The sequence below is a fragment of the Triticum aestivum genome, chromosome 4D (genome assembly GCF_018294505.1).
Source record: "Triticum aestivum cultivar Chinese Spring chromosome 4D, IWGSC CS RefSeq v2.1, whole genome shotgun sequence".
Lineage (NCBI taxonomy): Eukaryota > Viridiplantae > Streptophyta > Magnoliopsida > Poales > Poaceae > Triticum > Triticum aestivum.
In genome coordinates, this window is record NC_057805.1 from 122,225,251 (window position 1) to 122,249,054 (window position 23,804).

The following is a 23,804-nucleotide window of genomic DNA, read 5'->3' on the forward strand; positions in this document are numbered from 1 at the left end:
TACCTCCACCACCAGAGCAGACGCCGATCGGACGCGGCATCCGAGACAAACCATGACACCTCCGACCTGGCTGGACCCCACGGCAACACTGGCTCAGATGGGCCCGCAAAGTCCCCCCGCCACGCTGCAGCACGCCGGCCGCCAATGCCTCCGCCGTCCGGAGACCGCTGCCGCCCCACCTCAACCTCCAGCGAGCCTCACCGCCGTGTAGAGAGCCGCCAGCCCGCCCGAGCCCAGATGGGGCCCAAAGGGCCCAGATCTAGGCCTAGCGGGCACCGCCGGCCGAGCCCCCGCACCATCACGCCACCCCGCAGCCAACGACATCGCCGCCACGCCTAAGGCACCCGAGGCCCGCGGGAACCACCCCAACGAGCCATGATGACCCACAAGTATAGGGGATCAATCATAGTCCTTTCGATAAGTAAGAGTGTTGAACCCAACTAGGAGTAGAAGGAAATGACAAGCGGTTTTCAGCAAGGTAATTTCTGCAAGCACTAAAATTGTTGGTAACAGGTAGTTTGATAGCAAGATAATTTGTAACAAGTGACAAGTAGCAATAGTAACAATAGGTGCAGAAAGGTAGACCAATCCTTTTTGTAGCAAAGGACAGGCAAAAACAATATCTTATAGTAAGCAAAGCGTTCTTGAGGGTACACAGGAATTTCATCTAGTCACTTTCATCATGTTGGTTTGATTCGTGTTCGCTACTTTGATAATTTGATATGTGGGTGGACCGGTGCTTGGGTGTTGTTCTTACTTGAACAAGCCTCCCACTTATGATTAACCCCTGTCGCAAGCATCCGCAACTATGAAAGAAGAATTAAGATAAAATCTAACCATAGCATTAAACATGTGGATCCAAATCAGCCCCTTACGAAATAGCGAATAAGCTAGGGTTTAAGCTTCTGTTACTCTAGCAACCTATCATCTAATAACTACTCCACAGTGCATTCCCTTAGGCCCAAATATGGTGAAGTGTCATGTAGTCGACGTTCACATAACACCACTAAGGAAATCACAACATACATATCATCAAAATATCGAACGAATATCAAATTCACATGATTACTTGCAACATGACTTCTCCCGTGTCCTCAAGAACAAAAGTAACTACTCACACAACATATGCATGCTCAAGATTAGAGGAGTAATAAATATCATAATGGATCTTAACATATAATCTTCGACCAAATAAACTGGCTAGCATCAACTACAAGATGTAATCAACACTACTAGTCACCCATAGGTACCAACCTGAGGTTCCGGTACAAAGATTGAACACAAGAGATGAACTAGGGTTTTGAGATGTGATGATGTTGTTGAAGATGTTGATGAAGATTGACCCTCCCAAGGTGAGAGAGTTGTTGGTGATGATGATAGCTTCGATTTCCCCCTCCCAGAGGGAAGTATCCCCGGCGAAATCGCTTCGCTGGAGAGCAAAAGTGCTCTTGCCCAAGTTCCGCCTCGAGACAGCGGCGCTCCGTCCCGAAAGTCCTCTACTTATTTTTTCTAGGTCAAAAGACCTTATGTACCAGAAGATGGGCAACAGAGGTGGGCCTAGGCCCCCACTACACACCAGGGCGCGCCTGGAGGGGGTGGCACGCCTTGGTGCCTAGTGGGCACCTGGGTGGCCCCCTCTGGTATTTCTTTTCTCCAATATTTTTTTATATATTCTAGAATAATTCTCCGTAAAATTTCAGCTCAATTGGAGATGTGCGGGATAGGTATCTCTGATGTAGCTTTTTTAGGTCCAGAATTCTAGCTGCTGGTATTCTTCCTCTTTGTGTAAATCTTGCATATTATGAGAGAAAAGGCATTAGAATTATTCAACAAAGTTTTATATTGAATAAAAATGCTATAAATAACAATAGAAAACATGATGCAAAATGGACGTATGAAGCCAGACCACCACCAGCCGAGCCACACCGCTGCCGTGATGAGCACCCGCGCCCCCGCCGCGCGCCCGGGGAAAGACCAGCCCTCTGCCGCCAGCACCGTGCGGGCAAGGCCTCGGCGAACTGTGGTGGCGGAGGTAGTGGAAGAGGATGGGGAGGGGGCTGGAAGAGAAGGGGGCTAGGGTTCGCCCGTCGCCCAGGGGGGGGGGGGGGGCGAGCGAGCAAACAGAGGAGGATCTCAGGCTGGAATCATCTGAATCTGCATGATCATTGCTGGACTAGTAATATGGAATAAACTTAACAAGGTTAGCTCTTTTCTTCTTATAGACTTTGTCCAACTCATTAATCCTAACCATACGTGTTGATGCATTCAATACTACTATCCCAGGGTAAATAAATTATGTGCAAAGAGATTCATGCTCTTCAAGGCCTTGGCTCTGCATGAAGGTGAGCTTCATGTATCATGTGTGCCCTATATATGTTATCTTAGCATCGTCTGGAACTGATATACTCAAGATTGTATAGACATTGTATCATATGAGCAATATTTTATCGCAGCTTGATTGATCTTGACTTGCAGTTCGCTTGACTTGTTGAACTATATGGTTGTAAACATAACACTGACATAGTAGTGAAAAAGATAATTTAGTGATCAGTAAGTAGTATTGACATCAAGCATGTATAGTTGCATATGTTCAATTAGGAACCTATGAGCTTTTATCACCACGAGTTCATCGACCCTGCATATTAAATCCTCTTTTTTCTTGCTTTTATTATTATATTACCTATTGATATGGAGTGTTGTTTTGTTTGGTCCCAACCAAGAGTGAGATGAACCGTACTTGTTGTCCTTCTGGTGGATGTCGATGGAGTGCTACTTGAGTTGGTGTAGATGAATCTCATGTTCATGTTTGTGTGACTCTTGTTTGTCCTTCCTTTCAACTAGTATGTCGATATGTTTCTGTTTTTGGAGCAGGACATGTTGCTTCAGGAGACTTGAAATTTGTATCAACTCTGCAAGCGGATCTAACAAGTGATTCCATTTCTCCTATCAATTCCTCCATCAATGATTTAAATCCATTTTGCTCTACTAATTGCGATGATGATTTTTCCTCTTCTGATATGCACGGCCAAGGGGAATTGAGAAGAGATCAAGTTGAAGCTGGAACATGTCACAACCCGAATTTTCCAAAATTTAGGATGTGCATTTAAAAGCAATACATCCATGATTTCATTGCATATTTGGTTGTTAAAAATCAAACATGACCAATTATTAAACCCTAAGTCAATTTAGAGTTTAACTAATGGCCATGAGGATTTTCTATGAATAAAGTTTTATCAAAACTGCATATGGGCAGGAGAGAAATTTCCTAATGTAAATTTTTTCCCTGTTTCACTTTAGTGATCAAAAGTTTGAAAATAGTTTAAATTTGGGCAACTTGAACTATAAGTAAAACCTGGGTTAAAAAGAAAAACAGAAAAAATAGAAAAAGAAACATTGCAAAAAGGCCCAATAGGAAGTGACCAAGTAGTTTGTCAACAACCCCAAAGGAAATGTTCACCCAGTCACAAATATTCAAAATTGATTTTAGAGAAAGTTTACTGTTTGAAGAAAATTCAAATCTCAAATTGGAAATGAATTTACAAACAAAAAGACAGAAGAAAAGAAAAGACTAAAAAAGAGAAGCCCAGCCAAACAGCCAGGCCAGCCACGACCTAGCTAGACGACCGAGCTAGCTAGCTCACGCACGCGCTCTTTTATCTCCCTCTCACTTACAGGCGGGACCCACCTGCCAAGGTCGTCATCCACCTGCCACAATCGCCGCCCGACACACACGCCCACGTCATGCATCAACCAGAGCATGCGCATGATATCTACTCGCGTTCTCCGTGCGACCTAATGCTCGTGGCTATGCATGTGAAATAGCCCTCGACCCCCTCTAGATTTTGCCCTACTGATGTCTACTACGCAACTTTTATTCTTGTAGACTTTGTATGGTCTCCAAGCGCGGAGTTTTGTAGGACAACAACAAATTTCTCTCAAGTGGATGACCTAAGGTTTATCAATCCGTGGGAGGTGTATGATGAAGATGGTCTCTCTCAAACAACCCTGTAATCAAATACAAGAAATCTCTTGTGTCCCCAACACACCCAATACAATTGTAATTGTATAGGTGCACTAGTTCGGAGAAGAGATGGTGATACAAGTGTAGTATGGATAGTAGAAATAGGTTTTTATAATCTGAATAAATAAAAACAGCAAGGTAGCAAGTAGCAAACAACAAGCAAAATGATATTCAATGCTTAGAACACAGGGCCTAGGGTTCATACTTTCACTAGTGCAATCTCTCAACAGTGCTAACATAACAGAATCATATAACAATCCCTCAATGTGTGACAAAGAATCACTCCAAAGTTCTTATCAATAGCGGAGAGCATAAGATGAAATTTTTGTAGGTAGCAAACCACCTCAAAGTTATCTTTCCGATCAATCTATTGAGCCATCCTTATAAGTGTCACGAATAGCCCTAGAGTTCGTACTAAAATAACACCATATGATACACATCAATCAACTCTAATGTCACCTAGATACTCCAATGTCACCACAAGTATCCATGAGTTAATTATTTGACATGCATCAAACAATTTCAAATTCATAATGTTTAATCCAACACAAAGAACTTCAAAGAGTACCCCAAAGTTTCTATCGGAGAAAGTAGAACGGAAATGTGTATCAACCGATGTGTCTATATTACCCCAATGTCACCTTGGGAATCCACAAGTTGATTACCAAAACATATATCAAGTGACTCAATAGACTACCCCGTTGCCACCATGGGTATCCACATGCAAGACATACATCAAGTGATCTAAAATCCAATATTCAATCCGATAATAATGAAACCTCAAAGGGAAAGACCCAATTCATCACAAAAAGATAGAGAGGGAAGAACACCATATGAACCAACTATATTAACAAGGCTCTTGGTACATCAAGATCGTGCCAAATCAAAACATGGGAGAGAGATATCAAACACACAGCTACTGGCACATACGCTCAGCCTCGAGGGTGAACTACTCCCTCCTCGGCACGGAGACCGCTGGGATGATGAAGATGGCCCCCGGTGATGGTTTCCCCCTCCGACAGAGTGCCAGAACAGTGCTCCGATTGATATCGCTTTGGGACAGAGGCTTACGGCAACGGAAAAACTAATCTAGGTTAACTTTCTGGGGTTTCTGTATTTATATGATTTTTCAGCGTTGGATTCACGCCAGGGGGTGCCCGAGGGTCCCACAAGCTCAGATGGCGTGCCCTGGGAGGGGGGGGGGGCTATCGACCATGCCGCCACGTGTCCCGTAAATCAAACAAAATAAAATCGCTTAATTTAGTAAATGGTTGTTTTACACAAAAGCCCATGGGACTTCAAAAAACAAAGTGGTTGATTCTTTTTGTAGAATGATCCTTATAGGATAAACTTTCTACAGAAAATATCAAAAAACAAAAAAATTGAATATTTTAAATTTCAAATTCACTCAGAATATTTTAAATCTTAAAATGGGCGTAACATGCCAAAATATAAATCCAAATTAAATTATTCCTTTTGTAAACTAGAACTAGTAAAATTTAGTTCAACTTACCCCACTATTTATCAAATTTAAAATAATTAAAGTTGATTCTGAACAAAGTTCAACAGAAGCTTTAATTTAGTTTAAATTAAAAACAAAATATGTTATGATTTTGAAATGGAAACTTAAATTAAATAATTTACGTTGTAGACTAGTTGAGAAAATTGAGATGGATATTTGGTAAAAATTTGAAATTATTTTGGCATAAATAAAGTTTAAACTTAATTTGAAACCAATTCAAACCTAGTTTGATTATAATAATGAAACCCTAGTTTCAATTTGAATAAAACTTTTATAACAAAAAGTAGAAACTCATATTGAAACTTAGTAATTAATTTTTGATTATATTGAATTTAGGAAATTCAAACATATACGAATGAACTAAAATTTAAAGAAACCTAAAGTCCTTAAAATAATCCAAATTAAATGAGGCCTCCTACAAATGGAATGATATCTCAACTTTAGACAAACATGAAATACTTTGAACTTGAACCAAAATTTATGTGAATTTAAATTCAAACCTTATTTCAAACTCAATTCAATTTGAATTCAAACTAGGCGAACCACAATTCAAATTCGAATAGAATTGAAGCCAAAGCAATATGATGAACTTAATGGAATTGTTTCAACAACTTGAACCTACTTCAGATTATTTGAAACCAATTCAAAACCAAATCATGGTTAAGTTTAACTCAATTTGAATGAAAATCCTATTTCAAATTCAAATTAAGTTAAGACTCAAACCATGTTGATGTGATTGAATGAACCCATGTTAGTTCAAACCCCTGCTAAAGTAGTTGAATGAAACTAAGTGGCACCAAGTAAATACAACCAAACCCTAATAAAATTGAACACACCTTGAGCTTGAGTGGTTTCTTCTTAATTGCATTCGTGCTAGTGTTCCCTTTGCATGAATTATGTCCTTATGATTTCTACATGTAATTTTCAACGTTAGATTGCGAGGAGTGCAACCTTTGTGACTGTGATAATTTCACCAGTGACAACAACCAAGGCAAGTTTCAATTTGACCATGATTGCCCAGTATTTTCAATGCATTATAGAAATGCCATGTTAGTAGTGTAATTTTAGGCTTGCTAAATTCTGTATCAACCAAGTAGTTGAAAACTTAGGTCTTATACCCCGTTCCTTGTAACCATCGTGTAGTTTTGCTTAGCCGCTATGACGTGGATTGGGAACAACATCACTATAAAGTTTACAACCTCATGGTTGACAACATAATAACAAGTTAATTAATGCATCATTTGGGTGGTGCTTCGATATTGCTTTGGTGGTCGTGTACTGTGTGGGATACCACCCAGGTTCAAAGTGATTGTACGAGTTCAAAGTTATGTAGCTTCCATGTGTAATTGTGAGTCAATATGGGCTCTATCTTAACAAAGTAAGTTGTGGGAACCCCTCTGGTAGACCACCAGATGTAGGTGTGTAGGTTGGACTCGGTCAGCCTTTGGGTGTGGGCTAATGCTTCCCAAAACTCTCCTCTTGGTCTACCTAGCTACTTCACAAGTGAAGTTTAGTAGCACAAGGTGTAAAAACTGATCATGATTAGTCGTGTACCCGATTATGAACAACCTTGAGCAACTTTGACCGAGAACTGTCAGTTTGATCTCATCACCTCTCCTTAACTAAAATTTGATGGGTTGACCAATGGGAATAGGACTACCAGAGGTTTGTTCCTCTTTCCGTCCAAGGTTACGACCGGGGTGTACCAGGAATGCCTCTGACTATGACCGAGGTTTACCAGGAGTGTCATTATGTATGCTATTAGAATAGACCACCTATGACAAGTTGGACACTATTTTCAACAAAGAGCCTTGAACACCACTAGCCCAATGAGCATGTAGGTGAAACAAGATTTCCATAACAATTGTGAGAGTTGTCAATACATTGAATGTATTGACCCTAGTGGCCACAATGTATCATGTTGCAGGTGAATACTACGAGGAGCGATTATGTAGGGTTCTGTGCATCCACTCGACATGCTTCCTCGTGGTGTTGATGGAGCTTATTAACACTGGTATAGCGAGCTGCTATACAAACGGTTTTTAACCCCTTTAGGCGACAGAGTTTTAAACTGTTGCCTTGCATGTGCGTGCGATAGGGGGGTCCTTCCCACAGGACCCAGAAACCCTTGGGGATAGGGAGCCATGATGCAGACGCGTTGCCAAATGTAATTGTATTCGATGCAGCAACATATCACACACACCACATTCTGGCACACGTGTGGGATTGGTGATTAAACATTTATAATTACGCAGTGAAACCAAACAGTGTTTCATATTGGACCGTTTGTGAAATAGTACCTAAGGCACACGGGCCATCATATGAACTATGTGCGATATATGACCCATCACACACTAGTATTCAATGGCAATCGTCTGTCATGCATGACACCATCACACACGTTTCCTGAAAAATTACCGTGTGCAATAATGTGCTATCACAAATGGTTCAGGAGCCCCTTCGCACACATACAAGGGCTGCAAATCATCTGCGATTTATTGTGTATCATCGATGGTTGCAGTATGAGTGACGCGTGCTTTCCATTCTGGATCGGAAACGTTTCCTGAACAATTTACGAGTGGGATTGCATTTTGTATTGGGCACAGTTTACTATAAGCTCTCGCGTGCTATCACAAACGATTCAGGAGCCCCTACGCACACGTAGAAGTGCTACAAATCATCTGTGATTTGTTGTGTATCACTGACGGTTCTGCTATGATTGGTGTGCGCTTTCTTTTCTGGATCGCACACACTCATTTAGTTGAACCGTGTGTGCATCAATGGCTAGGTTAAGCCAAAAATATTTCATTTGAATCGCCATGGAAAAAGCAAATTCACTACAATATGCAATTAAAAAAATAGTGTCCACAGGAAGAACATTGATCAGAATTTGCAACAATATGCAATTGAACAAATGGTAGCTAAATTCCAATGATTTGTCGACATATGCAGTACATAATTAATCGTAGTGTATGAAATACGAAGACCTCATCACATGGAAAACAATGCATCCATGCGTATATGTTTAGCGACCAACTCTTACTCATTGTTTCAGGAGAAGCCATGATAACATGTTCATTATCAGGAGTGGGCTTGATGTAGTGATTGAGGAAGAAGTTTCTGATAAATGTCCTAACCAACAACAATTCACCAGCGGGGAGCTGTTCAGGGATCATCGGTTCAAAGATGAGCTGCATGGTTTTTAAGATCGGAATGTGCCATATGAGTGGAGTAGAAGATATTAATTAAGATAGACTTACTGGTACTAATTCGCGAGCATCTTCACAACAATCGGCAGATTTGTAGATGGAGATCATGTGTCTGCAAACATAGTATCCACAAATGTTGGTCCCTGCCTGTTGCTGAGGACACAGAATTTTTTTTGTACATAATTAGTCATGTATTTGCCCTATTAGGAACAACCTAACCGATGTAAGATGCAATTTTTTTGTATATAAATAGAAAGAGGTTTATTTAGAAACTTGAACATTTGACTATCCTCAGAAAAGGTATTTGCAAACTATTGGATGCATTTTCCGAAAATAATGGATTTCGGTGTCTTACCGGAGAAACGATCGCGTGCTGCAGAGGTAGTTCCCTCTTGAAATTGTTCCCTGTTTAGTTTTGCACAATGCCAATGATGAACCACAAGTATAGGGGATCTATCATAGTCCTTTCGATAAGTAAGAGTGTCGAACCCAATGAGGAGTAGAAGGAAATGACAAGCGGTTTTCAGTAAGGTATTCTCTGCAAGCACTAAAATTATCGGTAACAGATAGTTTTGTGATAAGGTAATTTATAACGGGTAACAAGTAAAAAAAAGTAAACAAGGTGCGGCAAGATGGCCCAATCCTTTTTGTAGCAAAGGACAAGCCTGGACAAACTCTTATATAAAGGAAAATGCTTCTGAGGACACATGGGAATTATCGTCAAGCTAGTTTTCATCACGCTCATATGATTCGCGTTCGGTACTTTGATAATTTGATATGTGGGTGGACCGGTGCTTTGGTACTGCCCTTCCTTGGACAAGCATCCCACTTAGGATTAACCCCTCTTGCAAGCATCCGCAACTACAAAAGAAGTATTAAGGTAAACCTAACCATAGCATGAAACATATGGATCCAAATCAGCCCCTTACGAAGCAACGCATAAACTAGGGTTTAAGCTTCTGTCACTCTAGCAACCCATCATCTACTTATTACTTCCCAATGCCTTCCCCTAGGCCCAAATAATGGTGAAGTGTCATGTAGTCGACGTTCACATAACACCACTAGAGGAAAGACAACATACATCTCATCAAAATATCGAACGAATACCAAATTCACATGACTACTTATAGCAAGACTTCTCCCATGTCCTCAGGAACAAATGTAACTACTCACAAATCATATTCATGTTCATAATCAGAGGGGTATTAATATGCATAAAGGATCTGAACATATGATCTTCCACCAAATAAACCAACTAGCATCAACTACAAGGAGTAATCAACACTACTAGCAACCCACAGGTACCAATCTAAGGTTTTGGGACAAAGATTGGATACAAGAGATGAACTAGGGTTTGAGAGGAGATGGTGCTGATGAAGATGTTGATGGAGATTGACCCCCTCCTGATGAGAGGATCGATGGTGATGACGATGGTGATGATTTCCTCCTCCCAGAGGGATGTTTCCCCGGCAGAACAGCTCCGCCGGAGCCCTAGATTGGTTTCGCCAGGTTCCGCCTTGAGACGGCGGCGCTTCATCCCGAAAGCTTCCTTCTAATTTTTTCGAGGGCTAAAGACTTCATATAGCAAAAGATGGGCACTGGAGGCCTGCCAGGGGGCCCACGAGGCAGGGGGTGCGCCCAGGGGGTAGGGCGCGCCCCCACCCTCGTGGACAGGGTGTGGCCCCCCTCTGGTGCTTTCTTTGCCCAATATTTTTAATATATTCCAAAACTGACTTCTGTGGAGTTTCAGGACTTTTGGAGTTGTGCAGAATAGGTCTCTAATATTTGCTTTCCAGCCCAGAATTCCAGCTGCTGGCATTCTCGCTCTTCGGGTAAACCTTGTAAAATAAGAGAGAATAGGCATAAGTATTGTGACATAATGTGTAGTAATAGCCCATAATGCAATAAATATCGATATAAAAGCATGATGCAAAATGGACGTATCAACTCCCCCAAGCTTAGACCTCGCTTGTCCTCAAGCGGAAACCGATATCGAAAAATATGTCCACATGTTTAGAGATAAAGGTGTCGATAAAATAAAATACAGACATGAGGGCATCATGATCATTCTTATAACAGCAACATATATATATATATATATATATAGTCATATGATTTCTTTTGCTAAAGTAACAATCTATTCACAATGTCAAGTATGAATCAGAAACTTCATTGAAAACTAACAAACTATGATCTCGGTCATTGAATCAATTGCAATTTATCATAACATCAGAAAGAGTCAATATAAGAGCTTTTCAGCAAGTCCACATACTCAACTATCATTTAGTCTTTCACAATTGCTAACACTCATGCAATACTTATGGGTATGGAGTTTTAATCGGACACAGAGAAAGATAGGGGCTTATAGTGTTGCCTCCCAACCTTTTACCTCAAGGGTAATGTCAACAATAATAGTTCATGATAACTTACATCCAATTGGATATATATATATATATATATATATATATATATATATATCAGGATCTTTCCAACACAATGTGCTTGCCAAAGGATGAAGTGTAAAAAGGAAAGGTGAAGATCACCGCGACTCCGGCATAAGACATAAAACAAAAATAAAAGATAGGCCCTTCGTAGAGGGAAGCAGAGGTTTTCATGTTCTTTTATGGTTGGATGCAAGAAATCTTATTGCAAAAGAACGTCACTTTATATTGCCACTTGTGATAGGGACCTTTATTATGCAGTCCGTCGCTTTCATTTCTTCCATATCACAAGATCGTATAAAGCTTATTTTCTCCACACTAATAGATCATACATATTTAGAGAGCAATTTTTATTGCATGCAACAATGAAAACTTACTTTGAAGGATCTTACTCAATCCATAGGTAGATATGGTGGACTCTCATGGCAAAACCGGGTTTAAGGATATTCGGAAGCACAAGTAGTATCTCTACTTGGTGCAGAGAATTTGGCTAGCATGAGGGGGAAAGGCAAGCCCAACATGTTGGATGATCCATGACAATATACTTTATTTCGGATATAAGAAAATGTAACCCATTACGTTGTCTTCCTTGTCCAACATCGACTTTTTATCATGTCATATTTTAATGAGTGCTCACAATCATAAAAGATGTCCAACAGAGTATATTTATTTGTGAAAACCTATCTTTCTTTATTACTTCCTATTAATTGCAATGATGACCAAAACTATGTTTGTCAACTCTCAACAACTTTTATTCATCATACTCTTTTATATGTGAAGTCATTACTCTCCGTAAGATCAATATGATCTCTTTAATTCTTTTTATTCTTTCTTTTATTCCCTCGAGATCATAGCAAGATAACCAAGCCCTCGACTCAAAACTATATATATAGCTCACGGACTCGATTACATAGAAGGATCATAAAGCAAAACTCAAATTAAATCATACTAAAACTTTATTCTACTAGATCAAGATATTATCAAAAAGGATCGAACTAAGAAAAACGGTAAAGATAGAAGTGTGATGGTGATACGATACCGGGGCACCTCCCCCAAGCTTGGCAGTTGCCAAGGGGAGTGCCCATACCCATGTATTTATGTCTCTTTCCTCGGAGGTGGTCATGTGATATTCTTGGCGATGATGCCCCTCAGGATATGATTCTCTTCCTCGAGCTTATTGACTTGCTGCTTGAGGTCAATTATTTCCTTACGGAGCTTACCCGTGACGGCTAAAGCTCCTTTCACCCATGGATGTTGCATAGCTGCGGGAGAACAAGTAACACTCTTTTTCATATTTTCATAAGAAAGAAATCTAACATTGGAAGGGATGACCGAGTTTGGAATAGCTGAGCTCTGTAGTTCCCCCATCGTGAATCCGGCTCGGAAACGAGAAGTAACTTCTTGATCCTCCTCCATGGCATATATCCTTTTCAAGTCGGCCTCCATGTCTTCCTCGGTTGATGGCCCAACGTGGTCAGCATCACTGTTTGCTCCTGGTCCCGGTGACAGATGAGACACCCGACTCTCCCCGACTGACTCTTGAGAAGACATCTTGCTCTAATCTGCGGTAGAAACAACTCAAAACAAAAACAGAGGATTGTGTCGTGGTACGGTGGTCAAAACCTTTGAGAGAATATATAATGAATTTTTTACCGACCAAAAGAAGTATAGTGCAAGAAAACGGAGTCCGGAGAGCACACGAGGTGCCCACGAGGCAGGGGCGCGCCCAGGGGGGTAGGGCGCGCCCTCCACCCTCGTGGATGCCTCGTGTCTTCTTCGGACTACTTCTTATTTTCCTATTTTCTTAAATATTCCAAAACGGAGAAAAATTGCTATTAGAACTGTTTTGGAGTCGGTTTACTTACCGTACCACATACCTATTCCTTTTCGGAGTCTAAAACATTCTGGAAAGTGTCCCTTATATATTCCTCCGGGGTTACGGTCTCAATAACATTAGTTTCAACATTTATGGGATTACCTGAGATATAATGCTTGATTCTTTGACCGTTCACCACCTTTGGATTTGTGCCTTCGAAGTTGTTGATTTTTATGGCGCCGGAACGATAGACCTCCTCGATAACGTAACGGCCTTCTCATTTAGACAGAAGTTTTCCTGCAAAAAAAATCTTAAACGAGAGTTGTATAGCAAAACATAGTCACCTACATTAAACTCACGCTTTTGTATCCTTTTGTCATGCCGTCTTTTAACTTTTTCTTTAAACAGTTTGGCATTCTCATGGACTTGGGTTCTCCGTTCCTCAAGTGAGCTAATGTCAAATAGTCTCTTCTCACCGACAAGTTTGAAATCATAATTGAGCTCTTTAATGGCCCAATATGCCTTATGTTCTAGTTCGAGAGGTAAGTGACATGCTTTTCCATAAACCATTTTATATGGAGACATACCCATAGGATTTTTATATGCAGTTCTATAGGCCCATAATGCATCATCAAGTTTTTTGGACCAATTCTTTCTAGATTTATTAACAGTCTTTTGCAAAATTAATTTAATCTCTCTATTACTCAGTTCTACTTGACCAGTAGACTGTGGGTGGTATGGAGATGCAATTCTATGATTAACATCATACTTAGCAAGCATTTTTCGAAAAGCACCATGAATAAAATGTGAACCACCATCAGTCATTAAATATCTAGGGACTCCAAACCTCGGAAAAATAACTTCTTTAAGCATCTTAATAGAGGTGTTATGATCAGCACTACTAGTTGGAATAGCTTCTACCCACTTAGTAACGTAATCAACAGGAACTAAAATATGTGTATACCCATTAGAGGAAGGAAACGGTCCCATATAATCAAAGCCCCAAACATCAAATGGTTCAATAACAAGTGAATAGTTCATAGGCATTTGTTGACGTTTACTAATATTACCAATTCTTTGACATTCATCACAAGACAAGACAAACTTACTGGCATCTTTGAAAAGAATAGGCCAATAAAAACCGGATTGCAATACCTTATGTGCAGTTCTATCTCCAGCGTGGTGTCCTCCATAAGCCTTGGAGTGACACTTGCGTAGGATCTGTTGTTGTTCATGCTCAGGTACACAACGTCTAATAACACCATCTACTCCTTCTTTATAAAGGTGTGGGTCATCCGAGAAGTAATGTCTTAAATCATAGAAAAACTTTTTCTTTTGCTGGTATGTGAAACTAGGTGGTATAAATTTAGCAACAATGTAATTAGCATAATCAGCATACCATGGAGCAGTATGAGAAGCATTTATGACAGCTAATTGTTCATCAGGAAAGCTATCATCAATAGGTAGTGGGTCATCAAGAACATGTGCTAACCTAGACACGTTGTCTGCAACGGGGTTCTCAGCTCCCTTTCTATCAATAATATGCAAATCAAATTCTTGTAGTAGGAGAACCCATCTAATAAGTCTAGGTTTAGCATCTATCTTTTCCATAAGATATTTAATAGCAGCATGATTGGTGTGAACAGTTACTTTAGAATCAACAATGTAAGGTCTGAACTTATCACAAGCAAATACAACTGCTAAAAATTCCTTTTCAGTAGTAGCATAGTTTCTTTGGGCACTGTCTAGAGTTTTACTAGCATATTGGATAACATTTAATTTCTTATCAACTCTTTGTCCTAGAACAACAACTACAGCATAATCACTAGCATCACACATAATTTCAAAGGGTAAATTCCAATATGGTGGTTGAACAATAGGTGCAGAAATCAAGGCTTTCTTAAGTATTTCAAATGCTTCTACAAAATCATCATCAAAGACAAAAGGAACATCTTTTTGTAATTGATTAGTCAGAGGCCTAGAAATTTTTGAGAAGTCTTTAGTGAACCTCCTATAAAAACCGGCATGACCAAGGAAACTTCTTATACCTTTAATGTCCTTAGGACACGACATCTTTTCAATAGCATCAACTTTAGTTTTATCAACTTCAATACCTCTTTCAAAAAATTGATGCCCCAAGACAATACCTTCATTAACCATAAAGTGGCACTTCTCCAAATTCAAGACAAGATTAGTTTCTTCACATCTCTGCAAAACTCGATCAAGGTTGCTTAAGCAATCATCAAAAGAAGTTCCATATACTGAGAAATCATCCATGAAAACCTCAACAATCTTTTCACAAAAGTCCGAGAATATAGCAGTCATACATCTTTGAAAGGTAGCAGGTGCATTGCATAAACCAAAAGGCATACGTCTATAAGCAAAGGTACCGAAAGGGCAAGTAAAAGTGGTCTTTTCTTGATCCTCTTTTGACACAGGTATTTGAGAGAAACCAGAATAACCGTCTAGAAAGCAAAAATGTGTATGTTTGGATAATCTTTCTAGCATTTGGTCAATAAAAGGTAAAGGGTAATGATCTTTTTTAGTAGCTTTATGTAGTTTGCGGAAATTAATTACCATTCTATAACATGTAACAATTCTTTGTGGGATCAATTCATCTTTATCATTAGGGACTATAGTAATACCTCCCTTCTTAGGAACACAATGGACAGGGCTTATCCACTGACTATCAGCAACGGGATAAATTATACCTGCCTCCAGAAGCTTTAGTATTTCATTTCTTACCACTTCTTTCATCTTAGGATTTAACCGTCGTTGGTGATCAACAACCAGTTTAGCGTCTTTCTCCAATTTTATTTTGTGCTGGCATAGAGTGGGACTAATGCCCTTAAGATCATCAAGAGTATATCCAATAGCAGCACGGTGCTTCTTCAAAGTTTTCAATAATTTCTCTTCTTCTTGCTCTGAAAGGTTAGCACTAATAATGACAGGATATATCTTCTTTTCATCAAGATAAGCATATTTAAGAGTATCTGGTAATGGTTTAAGCTCAAACACGGGATCACCCTTGGGTGGAGGAGGATCCCCTAGAATTTCAAAAGGCAAATTGTGTTTCAAAATAGGTCCCTGCTTGAAGAATACTTCATCTATTTCCCTTCTTTCAATCATAAACATATCATTTTCATGGTCAAACAAATATTGTTCTAAATGATCATTAGGAGGCACGGCAATAGAAGCAAGACCAATAATTTCATCTTTACTAGGCAATTCTTTATCATGGGGTTGTCTACAAAATTTAGCGAAATTAAAATCATGAGACATATCCCCTAAACTAACAGAAACAATATCCTTTTTGAAGTCTATCTTAGCATTAACAGTTGTAACACCCTGAGAATCATGCTAAAGTAACCCCCTGTGATTAAGCTAATCATGTTGCTAAACAGGGCTTGATCACATTTGAACCACACCCTTGTCAAACTCCTAGTTCAAACTTCAAACATAATTAAAGTGGAAAATAAAAGTTTTCAAAAATTCAAACAGAAATGTTCAGTGGGTGCCAAATATTACACTGGTAATTATGGTGGAGAAAACACATTTTTATATAATATCTAAATACTTTTAAATGAAATAAACAGAAAAGGAAATAAACAAATAAAAGAAAAGGCAAAACAAAACAGAAAACAGAACAAAAAAAGAACAAAAGCCCCCCCCCCACTGGACCTGGCCCAACTGGGCCACCCCAGGCCCAGCCGGCCGGCCCAAACCCCCCTCACCTTATCCCCTGCCCCCCCCACCGACAGCCTCACCACTCGCTCCCCCCCGAAATATCTCACCTCCCTCCCCCCCGATCTGGATCGAGGAGGAGGCCGTCGCCGTCGCGCTCGACCCCGCGCCCTCGCCTCGCCGGAGCACTGCCTCGCCGGCCTGCCTCCTCCTCCTCGCCGGCCTGCGCCTCGACACCGCATCGCCGTCGCCCCCGTCTCCCCCTCGACCCCCACTGCCGTGACCCTGCATCCCTCGGTGAGGCCACCGGCCTCCGTCGCCCGCCCCTCTCCTCTCGGTCACCGCCGCCCCGCTCGCGCTCCGGCGCGCCCAGACGCGCCCCGCCGCGCCTGGCCACGCACGCGCGCCCGCACGGCCTTCGCCCGCGCGCGCCACGACCGCGCGCCCGCGTCGGCCACGCCCCGCCTGCCCCCCCTCGTCCTCGCGCCCTCGCCGTCGCGGGCAGGCCCGTGGCCTCGCCCCGCGCCCCCCCCTCGCAGCTTCTTCCCCACGCCCGACCGCACCGACGCGCGCCCGCGCGAGCCGCGCCGCCGTTGCCTCCCACCGGCGTTGGCCTCTGGCTTCGCCCCGCACCTCGCCCCCGTACGCGCCCGTGGCCGCGCGTGGCCGCCTCTGCCCGTCCCCTGCTGCGGCGCTGCTCCGGCCGGCGAGCCTCGCCCGCGCGCGCCCCGACGGCCTTCGTCCGCCGCGCCCCCTCGCCGTCCCGTTCGGGCGGACGCCCGACGCCGTTACGCCGTTGCGCCCGTAGCCGCAGTGCCCTCTGGGCCACTGCCAGTGGGCCTCGCCCCTCTGGGCCACCGCCAGGTGGGCCTAGCCCCACCTGAGCTACTGGCCACTGGGCCCGACCCCCTGGCCCAATGACAAACGGGCCCCCAGCGCCAGAACGTTTACTAATAAAAATAAATAAATAAATTAAAATATAAATAAATAAATAATAGTAATAATAATAATAATGATAATAATAAAACAAAAAACTAATTAATAAATAATTAAATAAATAAAATATTAATAATAAGAAAATAATACTAAATTAATTAATAAAAATTAATAAATAAATAAATAAAGAAATAAAAATAATTTTAATTAATTAATTAATTAAATAAATAAATTAATTAAGTTAATTAATCCTGTTTAATTTAATTAAATAATAATTAATTAGTTAAACCCTAATTAACCTAAATAGTGAATGACAGGTGGGTCCCACTGGACCCACATGTCAGTTTGACTTAGTCAACCCCTGTTGACTGCTGATGTCAGCATGACATCATGCTGATGTCATTAATCCAAATTTCGAATTAAATTAAATAATTAATTAAATTCCAGAAATTAATAAAACCTTTAGAAAATCATATCTTTTAATCCGTAACTCGGATTAAAATGTTTTCTATATGAAAGTTGCTCAGAACGACGAGACGAATCCGAATACGCAGTCCGTTCGTCCACCACACCTCCCTAACCTATCGAACTAGCAACTTTCCCCCTCCGGTCCGTCTGTCCGAAAACGCGAAACATCGGGAATACTTTCCCGGATGTTCCCCCCCTTCACCGGTACCACCTACTGTCGCGTTAGGACACCCCTAGCACCGCTCATTGTCATGTCACGCATCGTCATGCTTATGTTTGCATTGTATTTACTGTTTCTTCCCCCTCTTCTCTCCGGTAGACTACGAGACCGACACTGCTGCTGCCCAGTTCGACTACGGAGTCGACGACCCCTCCTACTTGCCAGAGCAACCAGGCAAGCCCCCCCTTGATCACCAGATATCGCCTACTCTCCTCTATACTGCTTGCATTAGAGTAGTGTAGCATGTTACTGCTTTTCGATATCCTATTCTGATGCATAGCCTATCCTTGCTACTACTGTTGATACCTTTACCTGCAATCCTACATGCTTAGTATAGGATGCTAGATTTCCATCAGTGGCCCTACATTCTTGTCCGTCTGCTGTGCTACACTATCGGGCCGTGATCACCTGGGCGGTGATCGCGGGTATATACTTATATACTATATACATGACACATGTGATGACTAAAGTCGGGTCGGCTCGTAGGAGTACCCGCAAGTGGATCTTTGTGGCGGAGCGACAGGGCAGGTTGAGACCGCCTAGGTAAGAGGTGGGCCTGGCCCTGGTCGGCGTTCGCGGATACTTAACACGCTTAACGAGATCTTGGTATTTGATCTGAGTCTGGCCATTTGGTCTATACGCACTAGCCATCTACGCGGGAGTAGTTATGGGTATCCCGGCGTCGTGGTATCAGCCGAAGCCCTCGTGACGTCAGCGACTGAGTGGCGCGCGCCGTGTTGGACCGCTTTGACGTAACCGCCGTGATCGTGTGGGTTGCTAGGTCTGCTCGCGGCCGCGTTCGCAACGTGCAGGTGTGCATAGGGCGATGGGCCCAGACCCCTGCGCGCTTAGGATTAGACCGGCGTGCTGACCGCTCTGTTGTGCTTAGGTGGGGCTGCGACGCGTTGATCTTACGAGGCCGGGCATGACCCAGAAAAGTGTGTCCGGCCAATTGGGATCGAGCGTGTTGGGTTATGTGGTGCACCCCTGCAGGGAAGTTTATCTATTCGAATAGCCGTGTCCCTCGGTAAAAGGACGACCCGGAGTTGTACCTTGAGCTTATGACAACTAGAACTGGATACTGAATAAAATACACCCTTCCAAGTGCCAGATACAACCCGGTGATCGCTCTCTAACAGGGCGACGAGGAGGGGATCGCCGGGTAGGATTATGCTATGCGATGCTACTTGGAGGACTTCAATCTACTCTCTTCTACATGCTGCAAGATGGAGATGTCCAGAAGCTTAGTCTTCGACAGGACTAGCTATCCCCCTCTTATTCCGGCATTCTGCAGTTCAGTCCACTGATATGCCTCTTTACACATATACCCATGCATATGTAGTGTAGCTCCTTGCTTGCGAGTACTTTGGATGAGTACTCACGGTTGCTTTTCTCCCTCTTTTCCCCTTTCTATATCGGATTGTCGCAATCAGATGTTGGAGTTCAGGAGCCAGACGCCACCGTCGACGACGACACCTACGACACTGGAGGTGCCTACTACTACGTGCAGGCCGCTGACGACGACCAGGAGTAGTTAGGAGGTCCCAGGCAGGAGGCCTTGCCTTTTCGATCGTTGCTACTTTTGTGCTAGCCTTCTTAAGGCAAACTTGTTTAACTTATGTCTGTACTCAGATATTGTTGCTTCCGCTGACTCGTCTATGATCGAGCACTTGTATTCGAGCCCTCGAGGCCCCTGGCTTGTATTATAATGCTTGTATGACTTATTTATGTTTTAGAGTTGTGTTGTGATATCTTCCCGTGAGTCCCTGATCATGGTCGTACACATTTGCGTGCATGATTAGTGTACGGTCAAATCGGGGGCGTCACAAGTTGGTATCAGAGCCGACTGCCTGTAGGAACCCCCCTTCCACACTCCTTGGCCGAAGTCGAGTCTAGTCATTGCAAAACTTTTACTAACATGGCTGTGCGGCTTACGGGCCCACGTCGCCATTGGGTGGTACTAGGATCTTTTACTCCTCGACCTTTACTCTGGGACTCTGAACTCTCTTCTACTCGGGTTAAACGAATTTACTAACTCTAACACTAGGATCCCGTGACCGCGTTCACCCCTAAGATGGATAAGCCATAGTTGTTTCTTAGAATAGTATTTTGAACAATTCACACACTGTCATTTGACTCCTTTGAAACGTCTTTGCTTTCAGATGGAACCCTCGAGGCAGGTCGTGCGCCACACGACGGCCATTGGTGCCTCGGGATCACCTGCGGTGCTAGCTGAGATGATGACCTATCTGGGTTATCGCTGGCACCCTGAATTCACAGTCTACGAGGAGTACCAGGACTTTAACCAGGAGCAGTACCGTGCCATCGTCCACCTCTACTCTCGGGAGTACGACTCCACTACTGTGCTGCACACCGCACATGGTGTTGGTGTGACCATCGATATGGCTGTCCACGATGCTGCCTATGCTGCTCTGACACGTCTTCGTGGAGAGTATCGGGAGTTGGACACCTCCCCTTTCAGGCACATTGCTATCGCCTCTGATGTTGGTGCGGAGGGATACTATACTGCTGCCTACTCCACTGTCACCCGAGAGCCCTTCTACCATCAGCACCTGGTTCTGCATGCTGATGGGCTGGATCGAGCTAACCGAGCTCTTCGCCATGAGATGTACACCACCCGTCAGCACCTTTACCGTGCTCTGACGCTGCTGCACCCCTTTGTCCGGTCTGGACAGGTACCGCGTACTGCGATCTACCCAGCCAGGACCGTGATGCCCCACGGTGTTGGTTGGCCAGAGGTGGGAGGCTACTCTCCCGCACTTGGACCTTTTCTGCCACCTGAGCATCGGGCTCTACACCTGAGTATCCGCGGCCCCCAGTCTGCTGACGTGGAGGCTATCCGTTGCCTCACTACCAGCTGTCGGGCTACGATTACCTCCACAGTACCTCTTGGGACTGATGTAGGCTTGATGGTAGTATTAGTTTGCAGTCGTCGCGAGCCTGTGTGCCGCCTATGATGTTTTAGTCCATGTACTGAACTCTATGTACTGAACTCTATGCATGACCCCTTTTGTAAGTTATGCCGACTACTATGTAGTAGCTATCGTGCTCCTTTCAATTATGCATGTTTCATCATGAATGATTCTTGTCATTGCAAATTTTCTCAATGCTGAACTACCCCTGTTATATATTAGCAGGATGGTTAGACCAGGTGGTCGTGGTCGTGGTGGCGATGCCCCACCACCACCTGAGTACATGGCTGGTATGATCCAACAGTTCGAACTGAACCGCCAATTCATGGAAAATATGATGGCTCAGTTTCCTCGCCCCAATATGAACCAGCAGCCAGCCCAAGTGACTCTTCAAGATTTCATACGCCTCAACCCAACCATCTACCGCAGCTCAACTCAGCCTCTGGATGCTGATGACTGGCTCCGTGACATCACCTATGAGATGGAGTCTGCTGATGTAGCCCCTGCCAGCTATGTCAATTTTGCTTCCTTCTTCTTGAAGGGACCCGCAGCTCAATGGTGGGACAGCCACAGGCGTACTCTGCCAGCTGGAACAATCATCACCTGGCCAGACTTCCAAGCTGCTTTCCGTGCCCGCTTCATTCCTCAGGGAGTCATGGACCGGAAGAAGCGTGAGTTCCGCAACCTCACCCAAGGCAACAAAACTGTCGAAGCTTATCAGCGGGAGTTTCTGGACTTGTCCCGCTATGCTGAAGAAGACATTGCAACTGATGCACGCAGACAGGAGAAGTTCCGTGATGGCCTTCAAGCTGACATCAAGCTCGCACTTCTAGTGCATGACTTTGCTGATTTCGCCACCTTGGTGAATAAGGCCATCAATGTCGAGACTGGTCTGCAGGAATACCAGAGCTCTCAGAGGCGCAACCGTGACACGGGCTCATCTTCGGGCTCGCCCTCACAGAAGCGTAAGATATGGATCCCAAACAGCATGTATCGTCCAAATGCACCTGCTCCCAGGAAATCTTATGCTGCACCGCGTCTGCCTCCTCCACCATCTAAGCAGTCAAAGCTACCAGCTCCCCCACCTGGGGCTCCTGTTCCCACTCCCGATAATGGTCTGTGCTTCAAGTGTGGTCAACCGGGTCACTTTGCCAGGAACTGCTATCAGAACCAGAATCAACTGGCCCTTCCAGCAGCTGGCCGTGGTAACAACCAGCCCCGCAACAACAATGCTAAGTCTCATGGTCGTGCTCATGCCAACCACGTTGATCTCAGCGAAGCTCAAGACCAGCCTGCTACTGTGATGGGTACACTCCTCGTAAATTCAGTACCAGCATCCGTTTTATTTGATACAGGAGCATCCCATTCATTCATATCAGCAGAATTTGCATTCCTGCATGGCATTAATCACGAAGAGATAAACACTCCGCTAGTGGTACACACCCCTGCGGGCCAATGTCAAACCTCTATGGTTAGTCGCGATGTTACTGTTGAAATTGAAGGACTGGAATTTCTTGTCTCTCCCATCGTACTGAAGTCCTGTAGCATTGATCTCATTCTGGGAATGAATTGGTTAAAAGCGCATACTGCTTCAATCGTTTGCACCACTAAGACCGTCCATCTGCTACACCCTTCAGATGAGATAGTTACTTACCAAGCCCATCTGGTGCAAAATGCCGAGGCAAGGCTCTATGCATTGAATGCATTGAACGCTGCACCACTCGAGGGCATTGAAAACATTCCCGTCGTGCGTGAATTCCTCGACGTCTTCCCTGAAGAACTTCCGGGGATTCCCCCTGCTAGAGCTGTCGAATTCATCATCGACTTGAAACCAGGCACCACTCCTATAGCCAAGCGACCCTACAAAATGCCGCCGCATGAACTCCTTGAGCTTAAGGAGGAAATCGACAAGTCTCTTCGCAAAGGATTCATTCGCCCAAGTTGCTCTCCTTGGGGAGCACCTTCTCTCTTTGTCAAGAAGAAGGACGGGACAAACCGGTTAGTTCAAGACTACCGTCCTATAAACCAAGCTACCATTCAGAATAAATACCCTCTTCCTCGGATCAATGATCTGTATGATCAACTGGCGGGTTCGTCAGTGTTCTCTAAGCTCGACTTGAGGTTGGGCTACCACCAGATCCGTGTTCGCGAAGAGGATATCCCAAAGACCGCCTTCGTGACTCGCTATGGTTCATACGAGTACACCGTCATGTCTTTCGGTTTAACCAATGCTCCAGCCACCTTCTCTCGTCTGATGAACTACATATTCATGGATTACCTCGACAAGTTCGTCGTGGTTTATCTGGATGATATCCTGATATTTTCCAAGAACGAAGAAGAACATGCTGAACATCTTCGACTTGTGCTGGAAAAACTACGAGAACATCAACTATATGCCAAGTTCTCTAAATGTGAATTCTGGCTACCGGAAGTAACCTATCTGGGGCATGTCATCTCTAAGGATGGTATTGCCGTCAACCCCGAGCGAGTTCAGGCTATTCTTGATTGGACTCCTCCCAAGAACGTTAAGCAAGTCAGAAGTTTTCTCGGTCTC